Source organism: Oxyura jamaicensis, chromosome 4 (assembly GCF_011077185.1).
Source record: "Oxyura jamaicensis isolate SHBP4307 breed ruddy duck chromosome 4, BPBGC_Ojam_1.0, whole genome shotgun sequence".
Taxonomy (NCBI): domain Eukaryota; kingdom Metazoa; phylum Chordata; class Aves; order Anseriformes; family Anatidae; genus Oxyura; species Oxyura jamaicensis.
The window spans coordinates 88830011-88847151 of record NC_048896.1 but is presented as its reverse complement, the minus strand read 5'-3'; the positions used below and the strand labels follow the sequence as shown (position 1 = coordinate 88847151).

Here is a 17141-nt window from a genome sequence, read left to right as displayed (position 1 = left end):
AAAAAAATAATCAAATCATTATTAATAGAAAGTAGAATAAATAGAAAATAGAAGAAGAAGAAAAAAAAAAGCTACGACAGAACTATTAACAAATACATAATATGTTGACATTAATTAACAATAGGCCAAATATAAAGCTTGTACAACTGCAATAGCCCTCATCCTGAGTACCTTTGAATAGTTTGCTCCAAGGAGCAAACTGTAAAGCTCCACACATCCCTCAAAGAGTATAATGGAAAAAACAGAGATGTTTTTTAATACATACTGTACCGAATAACCAAGATGTGTCAAAAAAAAAACACAAACAAACACATGGCATGTACCATGGCCTCTCTCTGAAGTGTCTGCCATTTGGAATTTTGTCATTTAAATACTTTGCCTATTTAGTCTATTTTGAATGGCTTCATTATAGAATGGGTAGGAAATTCTCCAATGGAATGGGAAAAATATGTTTTGGAAAGCATTTAAGATTCAGGATTGTTAAAGTGCCCCATTTTAACCTTTTCAATGGAAGAAGAAGAAAATGATGTTCTACTTCCTGACAGTATATCTTTCTGCAACTGGTGATTACTAAAAAATATAGTAAATACACATAATACACATGAATATCTATTCTACAATATGTATCCTTCAAATATATAGCAAATTAATAGCAGCTTGACTCACAAGTAAGATTATTGTAAATAATCAAAGTAGAAGATTTTAACTGGACTGCATTAAATGCTAGAGGAATTATTAAAATCAAAAAAAAATGTCAAAATCTTAGCAATTTACATGGGCTTGCAATTTCCAAGCCTTGCCCTCCTGTAATCTTACACACCCCTGATCTATGGTATCTTTAGTAAAGGAGATCCTTGTGCTGTCCATCATTGACTGACAGACGCGAGGCCTCATGCCAGATGAGCTTGACACTACAAGGATGTGTAACCGTGGCACTTGTGTCCAGGCTGGGTATCTGGAAGAAAGCTGTGCACAGCCATAGAAATCTTAGTTCAGTTGCCAACTCATCTCTTAGGGAGAAAGGTCATCGTTTCATTCAGGTATTTGCTAAATATAGGAAATGCTCAGGAAGCTGAATGCTTTGATCTTGAAATACTTGTAAGCTTGGCGCTATGAAAGGATGAGGGAAACATTTAAAATGGATCGAGGGAAACAGATGTTTGGCTTCTTCCATCCGCTATCACTAAATCAGTCACTGGCCCCAGCTAGTATTTAGCACAGGTGATTTTCCACAAAGCTAATCCTGCTTTCATTCAGGATATTCTTCTTCCAATAATAATCCATCTGCTTGTGCAGCTTCAGACACCAGCATAAATTGTAGCTCATCCAAATGGGTCTTTCAAGGGGGTCTCGGCACCAAGGCTGAGAGCCACATGTTGCCTGGTGAGAAATAGCAGAGCTGCTTTCAGCTTGAGTTGTCTGAGTCACCAGCTGATGAGAAACTTGACTTTTTACTCAATTTTTCCTGCTCTTTTTAAAAGTAAACTTTAAAAAAACAAATAAACCCTACAGGCAAGCAAACAAACTTCCTCATTTCATAGGCACCCCCTCCCTCTCCACCATGGTTAAATACACCACAAAATTCATTTTCTCATGGATTTTTTAAATTTATTTCCTGCCTGCCTCCTTTTGTTTTTTCCACATGCATTAGCGTCATTTTCTCCTCCTGCGCACAGGCTGTGAGCATTTAGTTCATCCTCCACCACACACACAGCAAAGGGCTACCAGCCGTTACACGTGCCAGCAACTGCATCCACTTGGCCAAACAGAAGCCGCAGAGAGGTGGCTTTTGCTAAAGGAGGGTGATAGCAAGAGGCTCATGAAGTTTCAGAGCAAGGGCACGACTGGAAATCAAGTCAGCCAGGTCCTCGCCTTGAAACTTCACAGAGTTGTTGCCTCAGCCCTAAGTCAGAGCTCACCGAAGCCCTCCTTTTTCAGTCTGAGACCCAGATTCACAGCTTTCAGCAGACCCCTCCTTCACAGCTTCTCAGCAGCTTTTCATCTCTCCTGGCTGGTAAAGCCCTGCAAGGACGAGAAACAGAGGCTTATGGACCAGTCAATAAGCACAGATAATTGCTTGAAACTCCATGCAACTGTCCAGACAATTATCCACTGATGTATTTACATCATTCTTATTAACATTATGTTTCATCAGCTTCCATTCATTAATGGATTTTATCCTCTGCAAAACCCCTGCAAGTGCCTATCACAATAGAACAATAAATAATGCTTAAGTCAACATTTGACCCTAGTTTTCTTATAAGCGAGTGCCAGGTTCTTCTGATCATCAAAATAGTTCTTATCTTGAAAATGCTAAAAAAAAAAAAAAAAAAAAAAAAAAATACTGTCAACAAAAGCAAGTCTATACTGGAAAGTTTACAAGTTCAACAAACGTAATTCAGCTGCTTAACAAAACTGTGATTGCAAAAGAACTCAAAACATTTATTCTGCCATGAGTGTAATTTAAGGATATTTAGCTTTTGCTAAACCTTTTACTGACAAAATCGTGTTTCACCCTGTGCGTCATATCAACCTTTAAGTTGCAAAATCAAGTGAGGGATTAGCAGTAAAACTGTTATGAGCACTCAAGTAGTGTTACAATACTGCATCTTTACAAGCAGATAAATAATTTCATAGAGAATAACTTCTGTAATTTTTTGAGTCTTGTTTTTCATAAAGGTTCATTGCAAGATGTAACTTAATTAGCATCAAAATGTAGGATAACTTTGTTTACACCATGTAATTCAGCTGCACATTGAACTTTATGGCCGTGATAATCATATACTACAGCAAATAAACCAGTGACAAAAACATTGGTCTTTCTTTACGTAAATTAACCCAGATTTTGTGTAGTAAGTTAGGGCAATTCTTGTAGATGAGAACCAGTACAGAGCACAGACTTCTGCAAACTAAGCTCATCAAAGCTCAGTCAGGATGAAAAACGTGTGAGGACGTCTCACTTCTCTCCAATTCTGAGAGAATTTTGGGCAAATGCTTTGTAGAGACTTAATTCTCCATGTAGATGAGAAAATTCACACCCGGTTCAGGGTGCCAGAACTTTTCACAGCCCTCAATTAAAAAAAATGCATGCAGATCTATAAAACACCAATCTTTTGAAACAAATGACTAAATAAAAATCAGCATTGTGATACATAACTGAAATCCACGTCTTCTCAGCTTTGGTTGTCCTTTTGGAAACTCTCTGCTATGTGATTACTGGCAAAATCAACTGAGATTTTTTTCCTTTACTTTAGGGGTAATATATGCTGTTCTGTTCATGGCCTTATGGACTGAAATTAGAAGTGAGAGTTGTTTTGGGCAAAAGGAGTATAGGGCTGATGTATTGCTTCCATTTATTATTTGATCTCATTCTATTGTGTGTTTCCTTATGGCATAATAAATAGGCCTGCAATCATGGGGAACAAGATAGAAAGGGTAGGGCAAGTATTTTATTTCCTGCCTTGGCTGGTGCATAATTTTTACTAGAGCTTATTTTGAATCACAACTTTAAAATAAGGATCCAGCATGAAAGATTAGGGATATGGGGCTCTGGGGTTAAGCCTCCAGTTTTTTTGTATGTGTGTGTTTATAAGCAATATAAAGAGTTAACACATTGTCCACTTTTTTTTGTAGCCGAAATATGTTGAGCTTTTGCTTAAAAAATAGGAAATGGTACAGTGGTGCTTAAAAAAAATTGTTTTTCCAGCTCCTTTGGTACAACAATTGTTCGATATAAACTTGCATGACACTGTGAGCTTCCTCTCTGCTAACAGCCCAGGCGTTCTTTTTCCAGCAGGAGGAAAATGACTGTGTCCAGGGTGAGATCACACTGCCCCAGAGCGAGCAGTCCCACCATGGTGCCAAGGCAGGTCTGAAACGCACGCCCAGCACATGTGGAGCTTGGCACGTACAGAGGATGGAGGGATGGCTATGTGTGCGCAGAGGTTCTTTTTCAAAGAAGCCACCTACAGTGTAGCCTGTAAGGGAAAAGAGGACATGAGATAGAAAATGAACTTCAGGCATTTGCCTATAAAGGAGAGCAAGGTCCATTTTGCTGGCCCATGTTCCCTGAGTGCTTGAGTGAAGATGGAGGCATTTGCACCAAAGCGCAAAGGTCCCATCCAGCTGAGGGCATGAAGAAGGGGCAGCCTCCAGCTGAGAACAGGACTGATGGCCAGGGGCAAAGTCAGCACGAGGTTCGGGAACTGGAGTCCCTGCTCCATTCCCAAGAAACTCTGTTCCCGCTGCAGGGATGGACACCCCCAGATGTGGACACCCCACCTCTGGCCCTGGGGCTAGGCAAGGCAGAGGGCCGCATACCCTAGCAATAAGTTCCCAGAGGCCAGAGCCATGCTTTGATCAAGGTGTCTCTGCTGACTTTTGGGAATTAAGCCTGAGGAACTGGAATAAAACTTTCAGTACAGCCACATGGCTCCTGAAATAATAGAAACCACTTGAGAAGCTGCAGGTTAGGACAGGTCTGGAGATTTCAGAAGTTTTCAGTAAAATCTTCAACTGCTTCTTGAGGTAGCTTGTTTAAGCAGAGATCTTGCCAGGCTGTTACTCATAAAAAGAGCTGAAAGATCTCAGAAAAAGGTCTTGCCTAAAAAAGCATGTCGCATGAACTCGGGTCATCCAACAGCCTCACAGCTTCAACTGCCAGCCATGGAGGGAGGGGCATTACTAGCCCCCAGCTGTACCCTTTACACACATAACACCATATGCACACAAGAAAAATACATGACGGACCCAGACCCAAATAGATGCAGGGCCTCTCCAAGCTCTTTGATCCAGGTGGAAACGTGTGTCCCTTATGACAGGCCTCTTCAGGCAGGCTCCTCCCTCTGGTCATAGAGGCACTGGCAAGGGCCTTGCCCGCAGGGTCCCTTTCCCAACCTGAGATACCTCATAGCAAATCTGCAGCAGGTCCCTCTGTAGGATCAAGGGCCACAGCCCTGAGATCCTTCTGGGACCAGTCCCTTCAGCTGGGGTCTGCAGGGCCTCTCAGACGCGTGGCCAGCGCTTCCTGCCTCCCCTCACAGAGCAGGAGCAGGAGCAGGCACACCAGCGCTTATCACACTCCACAAATGCCCTGCAACACCCTGACTTGCCTTCAGTTAACCACTCCCTGGATTTTCTCACAGCAGGCGTTATCCAAAACCACAGACATTTCAAACTCGAACGCTTTGTCTCGGTCCTTTTGCTTCGGTAGCCCTCGGCGGGCCTGTTGAAGCAGACGGGATGGCAGAGGTATCGCAGCAGTAAAATGGCAGAAAAGGCTGAAGCTCCTCCACGCCAGATGTGCAGCAGTTAATTTGGATGGCAAGAAGCCCACAGTGGCCAGTTCCTGTGTCCTGTCCAAGAAGCGATGGCATTCTCTGATTGCAAACATGATCCTACGCACCTCAAAGACAATTTTAGTCACAGACTAAACTGTATAAATCTGCTTTCATGAAAGATAAAATCTTCCTTTGTACTTTTTTCCATTGCTCAATTAACTATTGTTTTGCTCAGCATGTTTTAATCATAAGTCTGTTCATTAATAGATGTGCTCTTTGGAGTCATGGGGGACTCTGTGACATGATGGCATTAATCTTTTTGAATAATATCATTAATATAATTTACCCCTTAAAGGCACCCACTATGTCCCCCAGGCAATTGTAAGACTTTGTTTCATGGTACTGAATGAGCTCATCCAACTAGAATGACTACAATGCATGTTCACATAATATTGCTGTTAGTTGCATTCTATTTATTTATAAGACTCGTCAGACCCTATTAGAACTTGTTTGTGAGCGTTTTGTCCTTTTGCCGCAAAGCCACCAGCTCAGCTGGCTGCTCTCCACCCGGCTCTCGGGAGAGCTGTTCTACAGAAGGTCATGAAGGAAGAAGGAGCTCTAGATATCCCTAAATTAAGAGGTTTTGGTGATTCTCTTCAAGGTAACCTAGGAGTTGTTCTGCAGCTAATGCTTGGCCTGGTTAGAAAGCTTCCCCCTGAATTCAATAGAGTGGGGGATGTTATTGAATCGTACCAGCATCCCGGCCAGCCTACTGAAACAAAATGCCCAGTTTCTGGGTGAACAGGCACTTTTCTCCCCATAGCTGGGAAAAATGAAGTTGCGGCATCTCCACTCAGTGAGAGGCTGGTCCAAGTCTATTAAAAACCCCAGCTCAGGACATATATGAATATATATCTTCATATTCTCTACACGGCTACTTACATCTTTCCATCAAGGAGTCAAGATTCAAAGAATTTGGGTTTATTTCTTAATCATCCCACTTTTTCATTAGTAAAACAGAGACACAGCTCTTCTCTCCTTTATAGAGCAGCCTGAGAACTATAGATAAAGGTTCCTATACAGAGGTGAGATACCTTCGTTTTTTTCATGAGTGCACTGGATAGCTGCTGTGTGCTTTCAGCAGAGTAGCAAAGTCTGTGGATTTGCTTTGTTTATTTTGTCCATATTTGGATGGGAAGAGGCATAGGCAGGAGATGAAAGTGGTTCATATAATAAAACTGGGTTTGGATGAAACTCAGCAGTATATTACTGTTTCATCTTAGCACTCCTGAAATAGTAAGGCCTTGTCAAATTCAGTCCCACGGGAGAACACCAGACAGATTTCAGTTTCAACATGTGCCATATAGTTGCACTTTGCCATATTTGCTCACATTATGGCATATATGTATGGAGGAGTAGGAGAAGATTTTCCCTGTTTCTAAGCTGTAAAATATCTTTCAACACCTCTGCTCTTTACTGCAGTTGCAATATATCATTACTGGTCACAGAGCAGAGCAATTACATGGGTCCAGCCACTCTATCTGCAAACATGGCAACCCAAAATGTCCAGCTCAAATTTAGGCAGGAGGAATGAAAGTTTTCTTCTTAAATTCCCACTTGTATCTCAAAAATAAACCCCTTGTTGCTACCTCATTCACTTTCAGCTATGCACAAACTCCTGAATATCTAACCAAAGCCTTATTCTACAGGATTTTTGACCAGGGGTTTGCCTGGTGCTCCCATGGGCAAGATGCACTTTCAGGTGGCAAGTAACATGGAAAGGAGAGGAAAAAAAAGGAGCCTTTCACTAACACGGACCTTTGTTGACTCTTGTGAATGAGGAGGAGCAGTGAGATTTTATCCACTAACAAAGGGCAGTGCTAGCTGCAGCTCTGGATGCCAGCCTTGCCTGGTGAAGGGGAAGCTAAATGCCACGATGGTGATGTCTGAAGTTACATGGTGTCTGAAACCAGGGTGAGGGGCATCAACCAGAAAGGTCCTTTTACCCAGAGAAACCTCTGTGCTGCAAGTGCCTGCTTTATAAAGAGAGAACAACATTTCTTTTCTCCCACGCCTGGAACGTCGGAGCTAGTTAGCCATTTGGGCAGGGATTTCATCTGGCTGCAGCTTTGCAGATAAGAGCGCCCAGTGGGAGCCCTGACCTCAGCCAGGGCCTCCAGGCACAACAACACGAATGAGCAGCAGCGCTGAGTGGCCGGGGCAGGCAGCAGCCCTGCCTCTTGTCCAGTTCACATCCTGCACATCAGGGCTCCCAGATTTCTCTCCTAGGGATATCTGCCAATTGCCCATAGCCGCGGATGCTGCTGCACCAACAAAAGGAGGATGAGGCAGGATTGCATCACACCTCCTTGCTTGCATGTCTGCGTGGAATATTACAGAAATCATTCCTCTGCTGCATCTCAGGCACATGCCAGAGCAAAAGCTAGCTTTGCTGACTGCAGACCTGTTGCAGAGGAAGTTGCCTGCTGGCTCTCAAACAGCATATCTAGTTTAAACCTACTTTCTGTGCCATCACCCAAATCTTCCTGCCAAAGCTCGGCTCTCTCCACATATCTGACTCCTCTGTCTCCTGCTCCCTCCATCTTCCTTCCCACAGCCGTGGGAACGGACTTCATCACTTGAGAAAAATGCCCTGCTCATGCCCCCCACTGTTCCCTGAAGCAGACAAAAAAAAAAAAAAAAAAAAAAAAAAGTCTTTTGAGCAGAGAATCCTTGTCAGGACAAGAAATAATACTGACCTCAGTGAGGATGGCATGTGCCGCTGGAGAGGTGGTTCAGGCTATGTGTGCTGCAACCAGATGTCTGCACGACTACAATGCAGGGTAGAGGATATGGAATATAATTTCCCTCTCCATTTACATTCAATACAATGGCTTTGGACCACACATTATTTAAAAAAAAAAAAAAAAAAAAAAAAAAAAAAAAAAGTCTGTGCATTTGGCTTTCACTAATGGCTTGTTACTCCTGTAGCACTGTCTCTTCAGTGCAGAATGTCAGTGTGATTTGTCTCTCTCCCATTGCCTTCCCTAACCTTCTTCCCTACCCTGCCTGAAATTGGTACTTTGTAATAATAATAATACCTCTATACAGCAGTGGGAGGACTGGACTCACATGGGTGGTCTCTTATAATGAAGATAGAGTAACTGAGAACAATATTTTAATGTGTTTTGCTTTTAATTGAGTTTTTCCAGTGTTTGGGATAATTATTTCTACCAATTAGCCCACTGGTATTGTTATCTGGAGGCAACCAGTCCTTCTTCAGGCCTCTGACAGAGGTTTACAGTACGCACAATGGTGCATAGTCCCCTTTATGAGAAAAAAATTGCCCCTCTGCTCCCAAAATTATGGGAAAGGATTCCATTGTGGGACAAATATTTCCCATGAAAATTGTCCTGAGAAGCCTCACGAGGGTCCATGTTTCAGATAAAAGCGAGTGGGTGGGGTTTTCAAAATACGGCTCAGAAAAGAGAAGTCTGTGACTGATTGGGGGAGCAGCACAGGAGAGGGGAGGCAGTGGAGAACTTGACCAGGCATCGGATGGCTTTGGACCATACCCTGCAATGGCACAGAGGAGATGCTAAGCCCCATGCCTCCAGGACCGAGCTTATCCACAACAATGAAAGAACAGATCAAGATTTAACAAGAGTAAATTCATTCAGAGTGAATTTTAAGCATTTCTTTGAAAACAGAAGAGCTAGATGCTTGCTTTTCCTAATGAATTAAATCGGAATGATGATGCAGTTGCACAAGTGCTGGAGCAGTGGCCTTGGCATGAGCCTGCAGTTGCTTTGACTTACATTTAGTCTTGAGAGGGAAATTTTTTGGCAATTTGCAGTAGGAATCTGTTAATGCTGGGGAGAGAGGACTGGCAAGAATTCTTTGCAAAGGCCCTGTGGCAATAACATATAATTGTTATAAAGGCAAAGGCCAGTGAGGAGTAGTGCATGGGCTGGTAACAAATAGGCACAACACTGGGGAGTTATAAGACAAATCCTGTGGGACCAAAATCTCTGTCTGGGCAAAATTCAGTCAGTGGAAGCAGAGGAGCTTTTCAAGTCAAAGATGAATGAAGCCTTTACATACCCCAAAATGCAAATGACCTGGTGAAAGTGGCCATATAAATATGAATTCTTACCCACATTAAAAAAAAATAAAAATCTGCAGCTTTTTTTTTTAAGAAAGAAAAGGAAGAAAATGTGATTATAGCAGATGAGGAATTTCTCAGTAAAATCCTTTCCATGAGAAAATGCTCATTTCCATTTGTGGAAGCAGAGGAATCTCAACGAAGACTGCATTCAGGATGGAGCTTGTGGATTGCCCAAGGCTGTTCACCCTGTTGGAAACCCCTTGTAGTAGGCACATTTTTTGCATTGCCATTACATGACAATCTCAAAGGACCACCGCTGCATCTGTACAAGGTGGAGCTATTCCCTCTCCAGCACAGCCCTGGTGTGGGATGGAGCCACCAAGGTGCTCAGAAGCCAACAGTGAGCATTGCCAGGGGGTATCCTTAAGGTTTTGCCCAATTAGGATCTGTCCCTAATCATGCACTTGCAATCTAATAAAACACAGGTCAACATCTATTGCTGGTGGAGGAAAAGTATGAGAGAAAACTGACAGAAGCTTGTTGTGAAATCCAGCCACAGGGAAGATTTTTACAAATAGGAAAGAAACACTTAATGCTCCTACAGCAGGAAAGTAGGTACAGTACACTGGAATGGGATTTTGAAAAGAAACCCTGTAGAGATAAGTCATTTTATGAGCTTTTTTATGAGCTCTCTTTTTTATATGTGTGTTTTTTGCCTTTTTCCTCCCTTTTCCTCCCTTCCCTGCAAATCCTCCCTGCACTGGGATGGTCTCTGAGTTGCTGTTAGCAGTTTCAGGGCTTTAGCAAAGAAGCAGAGAATCTATTACTGAGATGAAAGTCCCAAACAACCTTTTTAGCGTGTGCCAAATGCCTTGGCAGTGAGTCCTGTACACAGCAAATATCTCCAGACAGAGCCAAGAGGACTGAAACTTCAACAGGGTCACTCACACGATGACTGGGGAGGTAAGGCACAGAGATTTAGACTGATCTCCCTGAGGATTATGGAGCCAATTCATGAAAATATCAAAAATACAAGTCATCCTTACCTATTGCTTTCACCATGACAACTCTTTCTTTATTAAACTTTTTATAAAATGTGAAAATAAATATCTTAAAGGAAACTACTTCTACCTGACATTGCTTTTGCATGGAAGCAAATGCCCCCCATTTTTCCAGGAACTGAAGGTCCTGCGGGGAGAAATCAGCTAACCCATCTGCCTAAACCATTCCTGATGGCTGTCCATCTGTCTGACTTACTCTGTAAGACCTGCAGTGATGGCGATTCTGCAGTATCCCTTGTTAATTGTCATTTCATTTGAAATGTGAGAAAGGGCGAGCATCTTTAAGGCAGGCATGGCTACAAAGGAGGTATATGTTTCAGACCAATGTATTTCAGACCAAGAGTATCTAGTGTGTGGATCTCAGTTTTAACCATCTCAGAGCAGTTTGTACTGGCTTTTACAAAAGATAAGCAAGCTCTATTGTGGCATCAGGTAGGAAAGGGTTTTTACTGAGATCACACCATAATAAATTGCATGGTGTCTGTTCTAGCAGAGATTTAGTAAACTTGATGTAAAAAAGATAAAATGCCAACTACAAACTCTTGAAGCAATTCCTTAAAAAGAGAGGTCTGTCTCAGATTACAAGAAAGTCCCACTGGGATTTCCCACAAGCTGCTACGGACAGACTTAAAATACTGAATTGGGCAGTAGTCAACAGGGACACCCTGGATCAGTCCTAATGCACATCCATGCAAGACATTTTTTAACATATAAGCCAGCATCAGAAATTCATGCAGCTGTGGGATAATCTGCCTGCCAGGACAATTTCATCCTAAATCTTTATACTTAAAGACTTAAAACCTAAAGAATGAGTCCTTATAATATTTCCAAATCTCGTTTTGTTACCTTTAGAATTATAGTTCCCTGCGCACTTACTATCAATATAAAATTTCCAGTTCCTATATCAACCTTGCTAAATACTTTGCATCAAACAGCCTTGGTTTCAACAGTCTATCTAGAATTCATCAGTAAAGGGAAGGAGAAAGAAAAAAACTTTGCAAGTGCCTTGGACGTCAGAACCAGCTCCAGGAGAATATAACACTGGGAAAGATAAAGAAGTATAACTTCAAAGGGTCAGAGAGCAAATGAATGAAGCAGCTGAAGAAAAGCCATCTCTCACACAAGATTTAAGATAACTGGCAGAAGAAGAAAATCATTTTTGAAGATTACCTGCTTCCTTCATGCAAAAGCAGGTTTCCATTGGTAAACATGTTAAATCAAAGCTAATTAATATCACTTTTGCAACAGCTGTTGGCTGCATTTGCAGAGGAACTCCAGGAAATGGTTGAGGTGGATGCAAAGAGTTGTGAGTGTAGGTACGTGGAAATACTTTGTAAAAGTGCTGTAGCTTTCCTGCAGGCAGTGGAGCTCCACCAGTTGCACAGTTTGAGAATATGGCCCACTCATTAAAGGTGTGGGGTCTTTAGGAAACAAGGTAGGCATGTGTTCAGTGTTGGTTTCCATGACCCAAGGAGAGAGTAGCAGAATGGAGCAGCGCATCTGAAAATTCCCCCAGGTAACTATAGGTCGTAGCTTAGAGACACGCTGACAATCACATTCAGTTCTTTCAAGGAAGAAATTGTTCAAATTTCTGGAGGGTATGCTGGAAAAGGGATCTTAATTCTGCATGTCTTTTTAGGAGGCAAAGAAGGGCACTGCTAATGAGTCATGGGAGCCCAGCTTCTACTAAAGATGTGAAATCTAATCCTGTGAATGTCTGGGTAAAGCAGAAGTTGGTGTAAAGTATCAGGAGATACTAAGAGATACGTATTTTTAGATTAAATTACATGCAATCTTTCTCATTCCATACAGAAATTTATTGGCAAAAAAAAAAAAAAAAAAAGTGTGATAAGACCAAAAGAGACCTCTCAAGGTCAGGACACTGCCCTACCTAGTCCTATCCTCACCAGTAACAGTGCCTCAGAGGAAACACAGCTTGTGTAGGGCAAGTATTTCCATGATGTACCCTCCCAACCAGCCGTCATCCAGGGATTTACACAGATGGAAGAACATTGTATTTAATAACTGTTTGTGGACTCTTCCTCCTTGAAAATGCCTTTTTGAACTCATTTATAATTTTGGCCTCCACATCATCCCTAGCAATGATTTCCACAATTCCACTGGGTGAAAAATTAGTGCTTTGGTATAATTTATTTTTAAACCTGACAGTTTGGCTGGGTGCCCTTGAGTTTTTTGGGTTGTATTCACCTTCTCTGCACTGCTCAAGATTTTATGTGTCTTCAGAATCTTTTTGCCTTTCTTTTTGCTGGTTCTCCTATATTTTTTCAGAATATAAGAGTGGCTAGGATTACCCTTTGCATCCAAACTAGAAGGACCAGCAGCGTGAATGTGTTCTCTTTTTTCCCCAGAAAAGTGCATTTTAAAACAAGATAATACAGGATTTGCTGAGATCTCTGTAAAGCCTCATTGATTTTATTATTTCTTCTCATGCGCTCTCCACACTAAACCAGTTTTGCAGGACTGTATCCTTAGATCCTATAGACTTGGCTCTTTTTCTAATAAACTTCAAAGCAAAGCCCTCGCTTTAGCAGGCCCTTTTGCTTTTGCACTTGTGTTGTGTAATTGTTCAGCCAAAACATCCTGCCTCAGCGATGCCAGGCACTTGAAAATGAAAATACGCAGAAACTTGTAAAAGCCAAATAAGTCATCCCAAAAACTGTTGGCCTGCCATGTTCTGCCTGATATATTTTAGTGTTGCAGTAAACATTTGGTGTATCTCTGGATAATCCAGTGCTCTGGTAGGTGTGCTCTCTCTGGTCTTGGGCTCTGTAGCAGGCACTGGAGCTGACTGCAACACGGGCTAAAGCTTCCCAGAGTCACTGCTGGAGCTGGATTTGCTGGGAAAGATGTTGTGCAGAGGCACAGATTTCAGAGCGTTTCTTCCACGTCATTCACCACAACAGAAAATCACACTGGCTCTGAGTTAGTTCACTCCTCATCCGCCTCGTTTCTCCTCATGCTGTTTCTTTGGGTTTCAGGGTGTAAAGTCTCATGGTGTGTGTGTGACCCCCAACTTTGCTGCCTCGTAGTGACCCATTTACCCTTCATCCCTGCCTGCATCCTACTGGGTCACTCTAGGCAGGCAACTTTTGTAGTTGTGTTAGGAGACACTGAGGGAGGACCCAGCCACCTGCCCAGGAGATGCTCCCAAACAGGGAACACCACAATGTCCTTTGCCAGAGGCCCTAGAGCTGATGTGAAGTGGTGAAGTTGATTTTGTACAACCAAAGGTTTGAAGTGCCAATTGTTTCCACGCAACAAAAGGGATGGACCACATTTGTTCTGGTCCCTTTTATGTGCCCAGTCCCAGGGACTGTGGGGTGAACCCTGGCAGATCCTTAGAAGAAACTCACTATTCAGAATGATAATAAAGAATCAGTTAGTGGATATTTACTAACATGCAAAGTTGCCATGTTCAACACATTTGGCAAACGGTAACCTTCAATTCATGCAGGATCAGACCTGTTTAATCCATTAATCCGCACATGTTGAAGCAGCCGGGTTTTATTGTCCTTACTCTGCAGAAGGGAAGAGCTCATGCAGTGAAGCTGGGTGACTTTAGCCACAGAGAGGATTTCTCCTTTAGTTCTTCTTACTCTTGCCAAAGATCCCACCTTTTCTTAAAAAAAAGGGCTTAGTTGTAAATGTGCTGAAGCCTGCTCGAAGACAGGCTGCCTTTGCATCAGTCTGGGTTCAGGAAACGGGGATTTACACCACAGGCTGCACTGCAAAGCCTCTCGCTGCACCTTTCGCATGGCAGTCAGTTCTCACGCTCACACCCTTGTTTCATGGCTTTCAGGCAGATTCAACTCACTCCGAATAACTCCTGGATTAAAAGTGCAAACTCATGCTCAGCCAGTGCTAAATGCCTCCTGTACCTGCTGCAGGAGGAATGGAGTGTGCTCAGCTCAATAAAGTGCATAAGAACTAAGCATTATCCCCAAATAGGCCCAGTGTGATGAGATCCAGCATTTCCTGTAACTGTAATTGCATGCATGCACTACAGAACACCTTTCTTTATAACATCCAGGGCTGCAGGGCTTTCTTTTTTGAAGAAAGCTTATATTTTCAGAAAATTATAAATCAATAAAAAGCATTAAACATGGTTCACGGTAACAAGAAACCAATGGAAATTTACAACCAATCAATCCACTTAACTCCTCCAAAGCCATAAACCACCACTGGGGTTATAAATTGTTGAGCTGAGTTTGCAGTTTTAGAATGTCATCCAAAATCAATTGCTCCCCCAATTAGGCCATTAGTTGTCAACAACTTCGTTAAATAATAAGCCAGCGGTTCACATCTGCTTGGGAACAGAGTCAGGTTTGCGCTGTTTCCCTGGCTACTTGAGCTGAATTCACGTCAGTTAGCATGAGTGTGGGTAGGAAAGCAAAAACTATGCTGGAAATGAAATCAAGTTCTCCTCCCACTGCCCAAAGCACATAAATCTTCCACGTTAACGGTGCCACAGAATAGGCCTGATTGACTTCAGTGGGGTCGGGGATGCATGAGGAATGTGGGGTCAAGCCCCATGGACCACTGACCTCTCCGAGGAGGTGTGTGTTATTGCAGCCTCCACCAAAACCGCTGCCCAGTGCCCATCTGACACCATTAGTATCCATGTATGCACAGTGCTGACAGCCCCTGCAGACCCCCTGCTCTGCTTCATCTCTATGCAAGCAGCAGCGGGAGGAGCTGTGCTGTTAAGAGGGCCCAAAAGGATGGGAAATTAGGCTCCTGCCCTTGGCCTTTGGGGTCAGTGGACATCAAGCATCAGTGTGGAGATGGTTCCTACGTGGGATCGGCTTCATTCCTTCTCTTCTGGGGTAGAGTTTGAGATACCACATGGAAGTGGGGAGATGAGATTTGAGAAACATGGCCAAGAAGAAGAAGAGGAAGAGGAGGAGAGTATCTGGTGGACATCAACCCTGGGATGGTGGGCCACCACCAAGCATGGCCCACACCAGAGAGTGCCCAGTATACTGGGCACCTTTCTGGTGCTAGCACCAGTGTTACAACATTTTGGTACAGCTTGGCACATGCTTAGCTTCCCAGTGTTCCTGTGGTGGTGGTGTGTTGCCCACCACCAGTGAGAATGGACGCTGCAATGTCGAACCTGATGTCGAACCACCTCACTTTGTTTCTTCCAATGGGATCACTAGGAGTCAGGGTCTTAGGAGAAATCAAAGTTCAAAAATTAAAACTAATACGTAAATACAACCAGCAAGACTGACAGAATTCATTATCTTCTCATATCAGTTTCATGCTGTTGACTCTCCAGGGATGTCAGTGATATATCTCCTCGGCGTGCAACAACATCAGCAACCATATCAAGCATTTTGGCTCCTGGTAGCACTTTCACCAGTGTCTAAGCAGATAACTGCCATGCTAGGGCTATGCTTTTGGTAAATGCATTCAAGCAAACCATGAAGGCAGACACTTTGTTGGGAAGGGTCTATAGGAAGAGCTGAATTTGATGGCTAAAGCACAGTGTCATGTGAGTACTTCACCTGTTTTTGAGCACCTTTATCTATGTTTCAAGACAAGACAAAGTCAGTGCTACCTTCACCCAGAGATCTCAAAGCAGAGACTGGCACATCTCCTGACAGCCTTTTTGCCTGCTCTTGCCATCATGTTACACATGTGAAAAACCATCATATAAACATGATTCAAAGCACAGCCCTACCCTTGCACTGCTTTTTTCTCTGAAGCACATCCTGTCCTCCTGTGTGCAGTTATTTATATTTCTTCACGCTGTCCTTTCCGGGAGGCTGTTCTACTTAACCTCCCTGAGAGGAGAATTCCCAGCAGGACCCCTCTGCAGCAACACTGGTTTTAACCCTACCATTATAATGACCATAATTTAGTGCCATTGTATTTCTCTCCCAAATGTTAAACATTAACCTTGGGCCTACCATTGGCTGCAGAAGGCATCTGCTGCAATCATATGGGAAATATTGGGCTTTATTTGGCTCTTCAGGAGATTAATGCATAGAGTAGTCCATGCTGGGTTGTTTTGGGAAGAGCAGAAAATGTGTCCGCAGAGCTAATTTTAAAATCCACCTTTAAATTGGGCTTTCATAACTTCTGCTTCCAAAGGTTGGTTCAGTGAAGCACTAAATCTTTTCCACAGCCCTAGGACTCAAAAGGCACAGAGGTTTCCTTGATGATCAACCTTGTTAGCTCCAAGGACCTATTCTTTTGGAGCCCTCATTGTGTGGCAAGCAGAAAGAAAAAAATGAGTTCTTGCAAGTAAAGACCCTCCTTCTGTTCAGGTTTGAATAAAGAAAGGGTCACTGCCCTTGGAGGCTTGCCTCTCTCTTTTCCCTTTCTTAGACCACATAAATAGAAGAGTAACACCAGCCCATAAGCTGAATACATCAGGTTCTGATCAGTACACCAAAGCTTTTGCAACACACAAAACTCATATATGCAGTCACGTGCATAGTGGGTCACATGCACTTTAATCCTACGCAGGATTAAATGTGCAGATTCTTGTCTTTCTGTGGTCTGTATCTCCTGTTGCATAATCCCTGAACAGCGCTCTGCCCCTGGAATAACAATCTGAGAATGTTTTGAACTTTTTTTAACCTCCAAATAGAAGGCCAGTGGTAGGATTAGTAGGTACAGATGGAAAAAGGACTAGGATTACAAGTGGAAACCCTAAAAACC

The 17141-nt window shown here is 42.9% G+C and overlaps 1 long non-coding RNA gene across 1 annotated transcript in view; it reads right to left on the bottom strand.

Moving 5' to 3' along the window:
• Positions 1-658: 658 nt before the first annotated feature.
• LOC118166948 overlaps positions 659-17141 on the bottom strand; it is a 45700-nt gene continuing 29217 nt past the window's right edge. Inside the window, exon 3 of the long non-coding RNA XR_004750832.1 lies at positions 659-5354. This is a non-coding gene — a long non-coding RNA (uncharacterized LOC118166948). The remainder of the gene's footprint in view (positions 5355-17141) is intronic.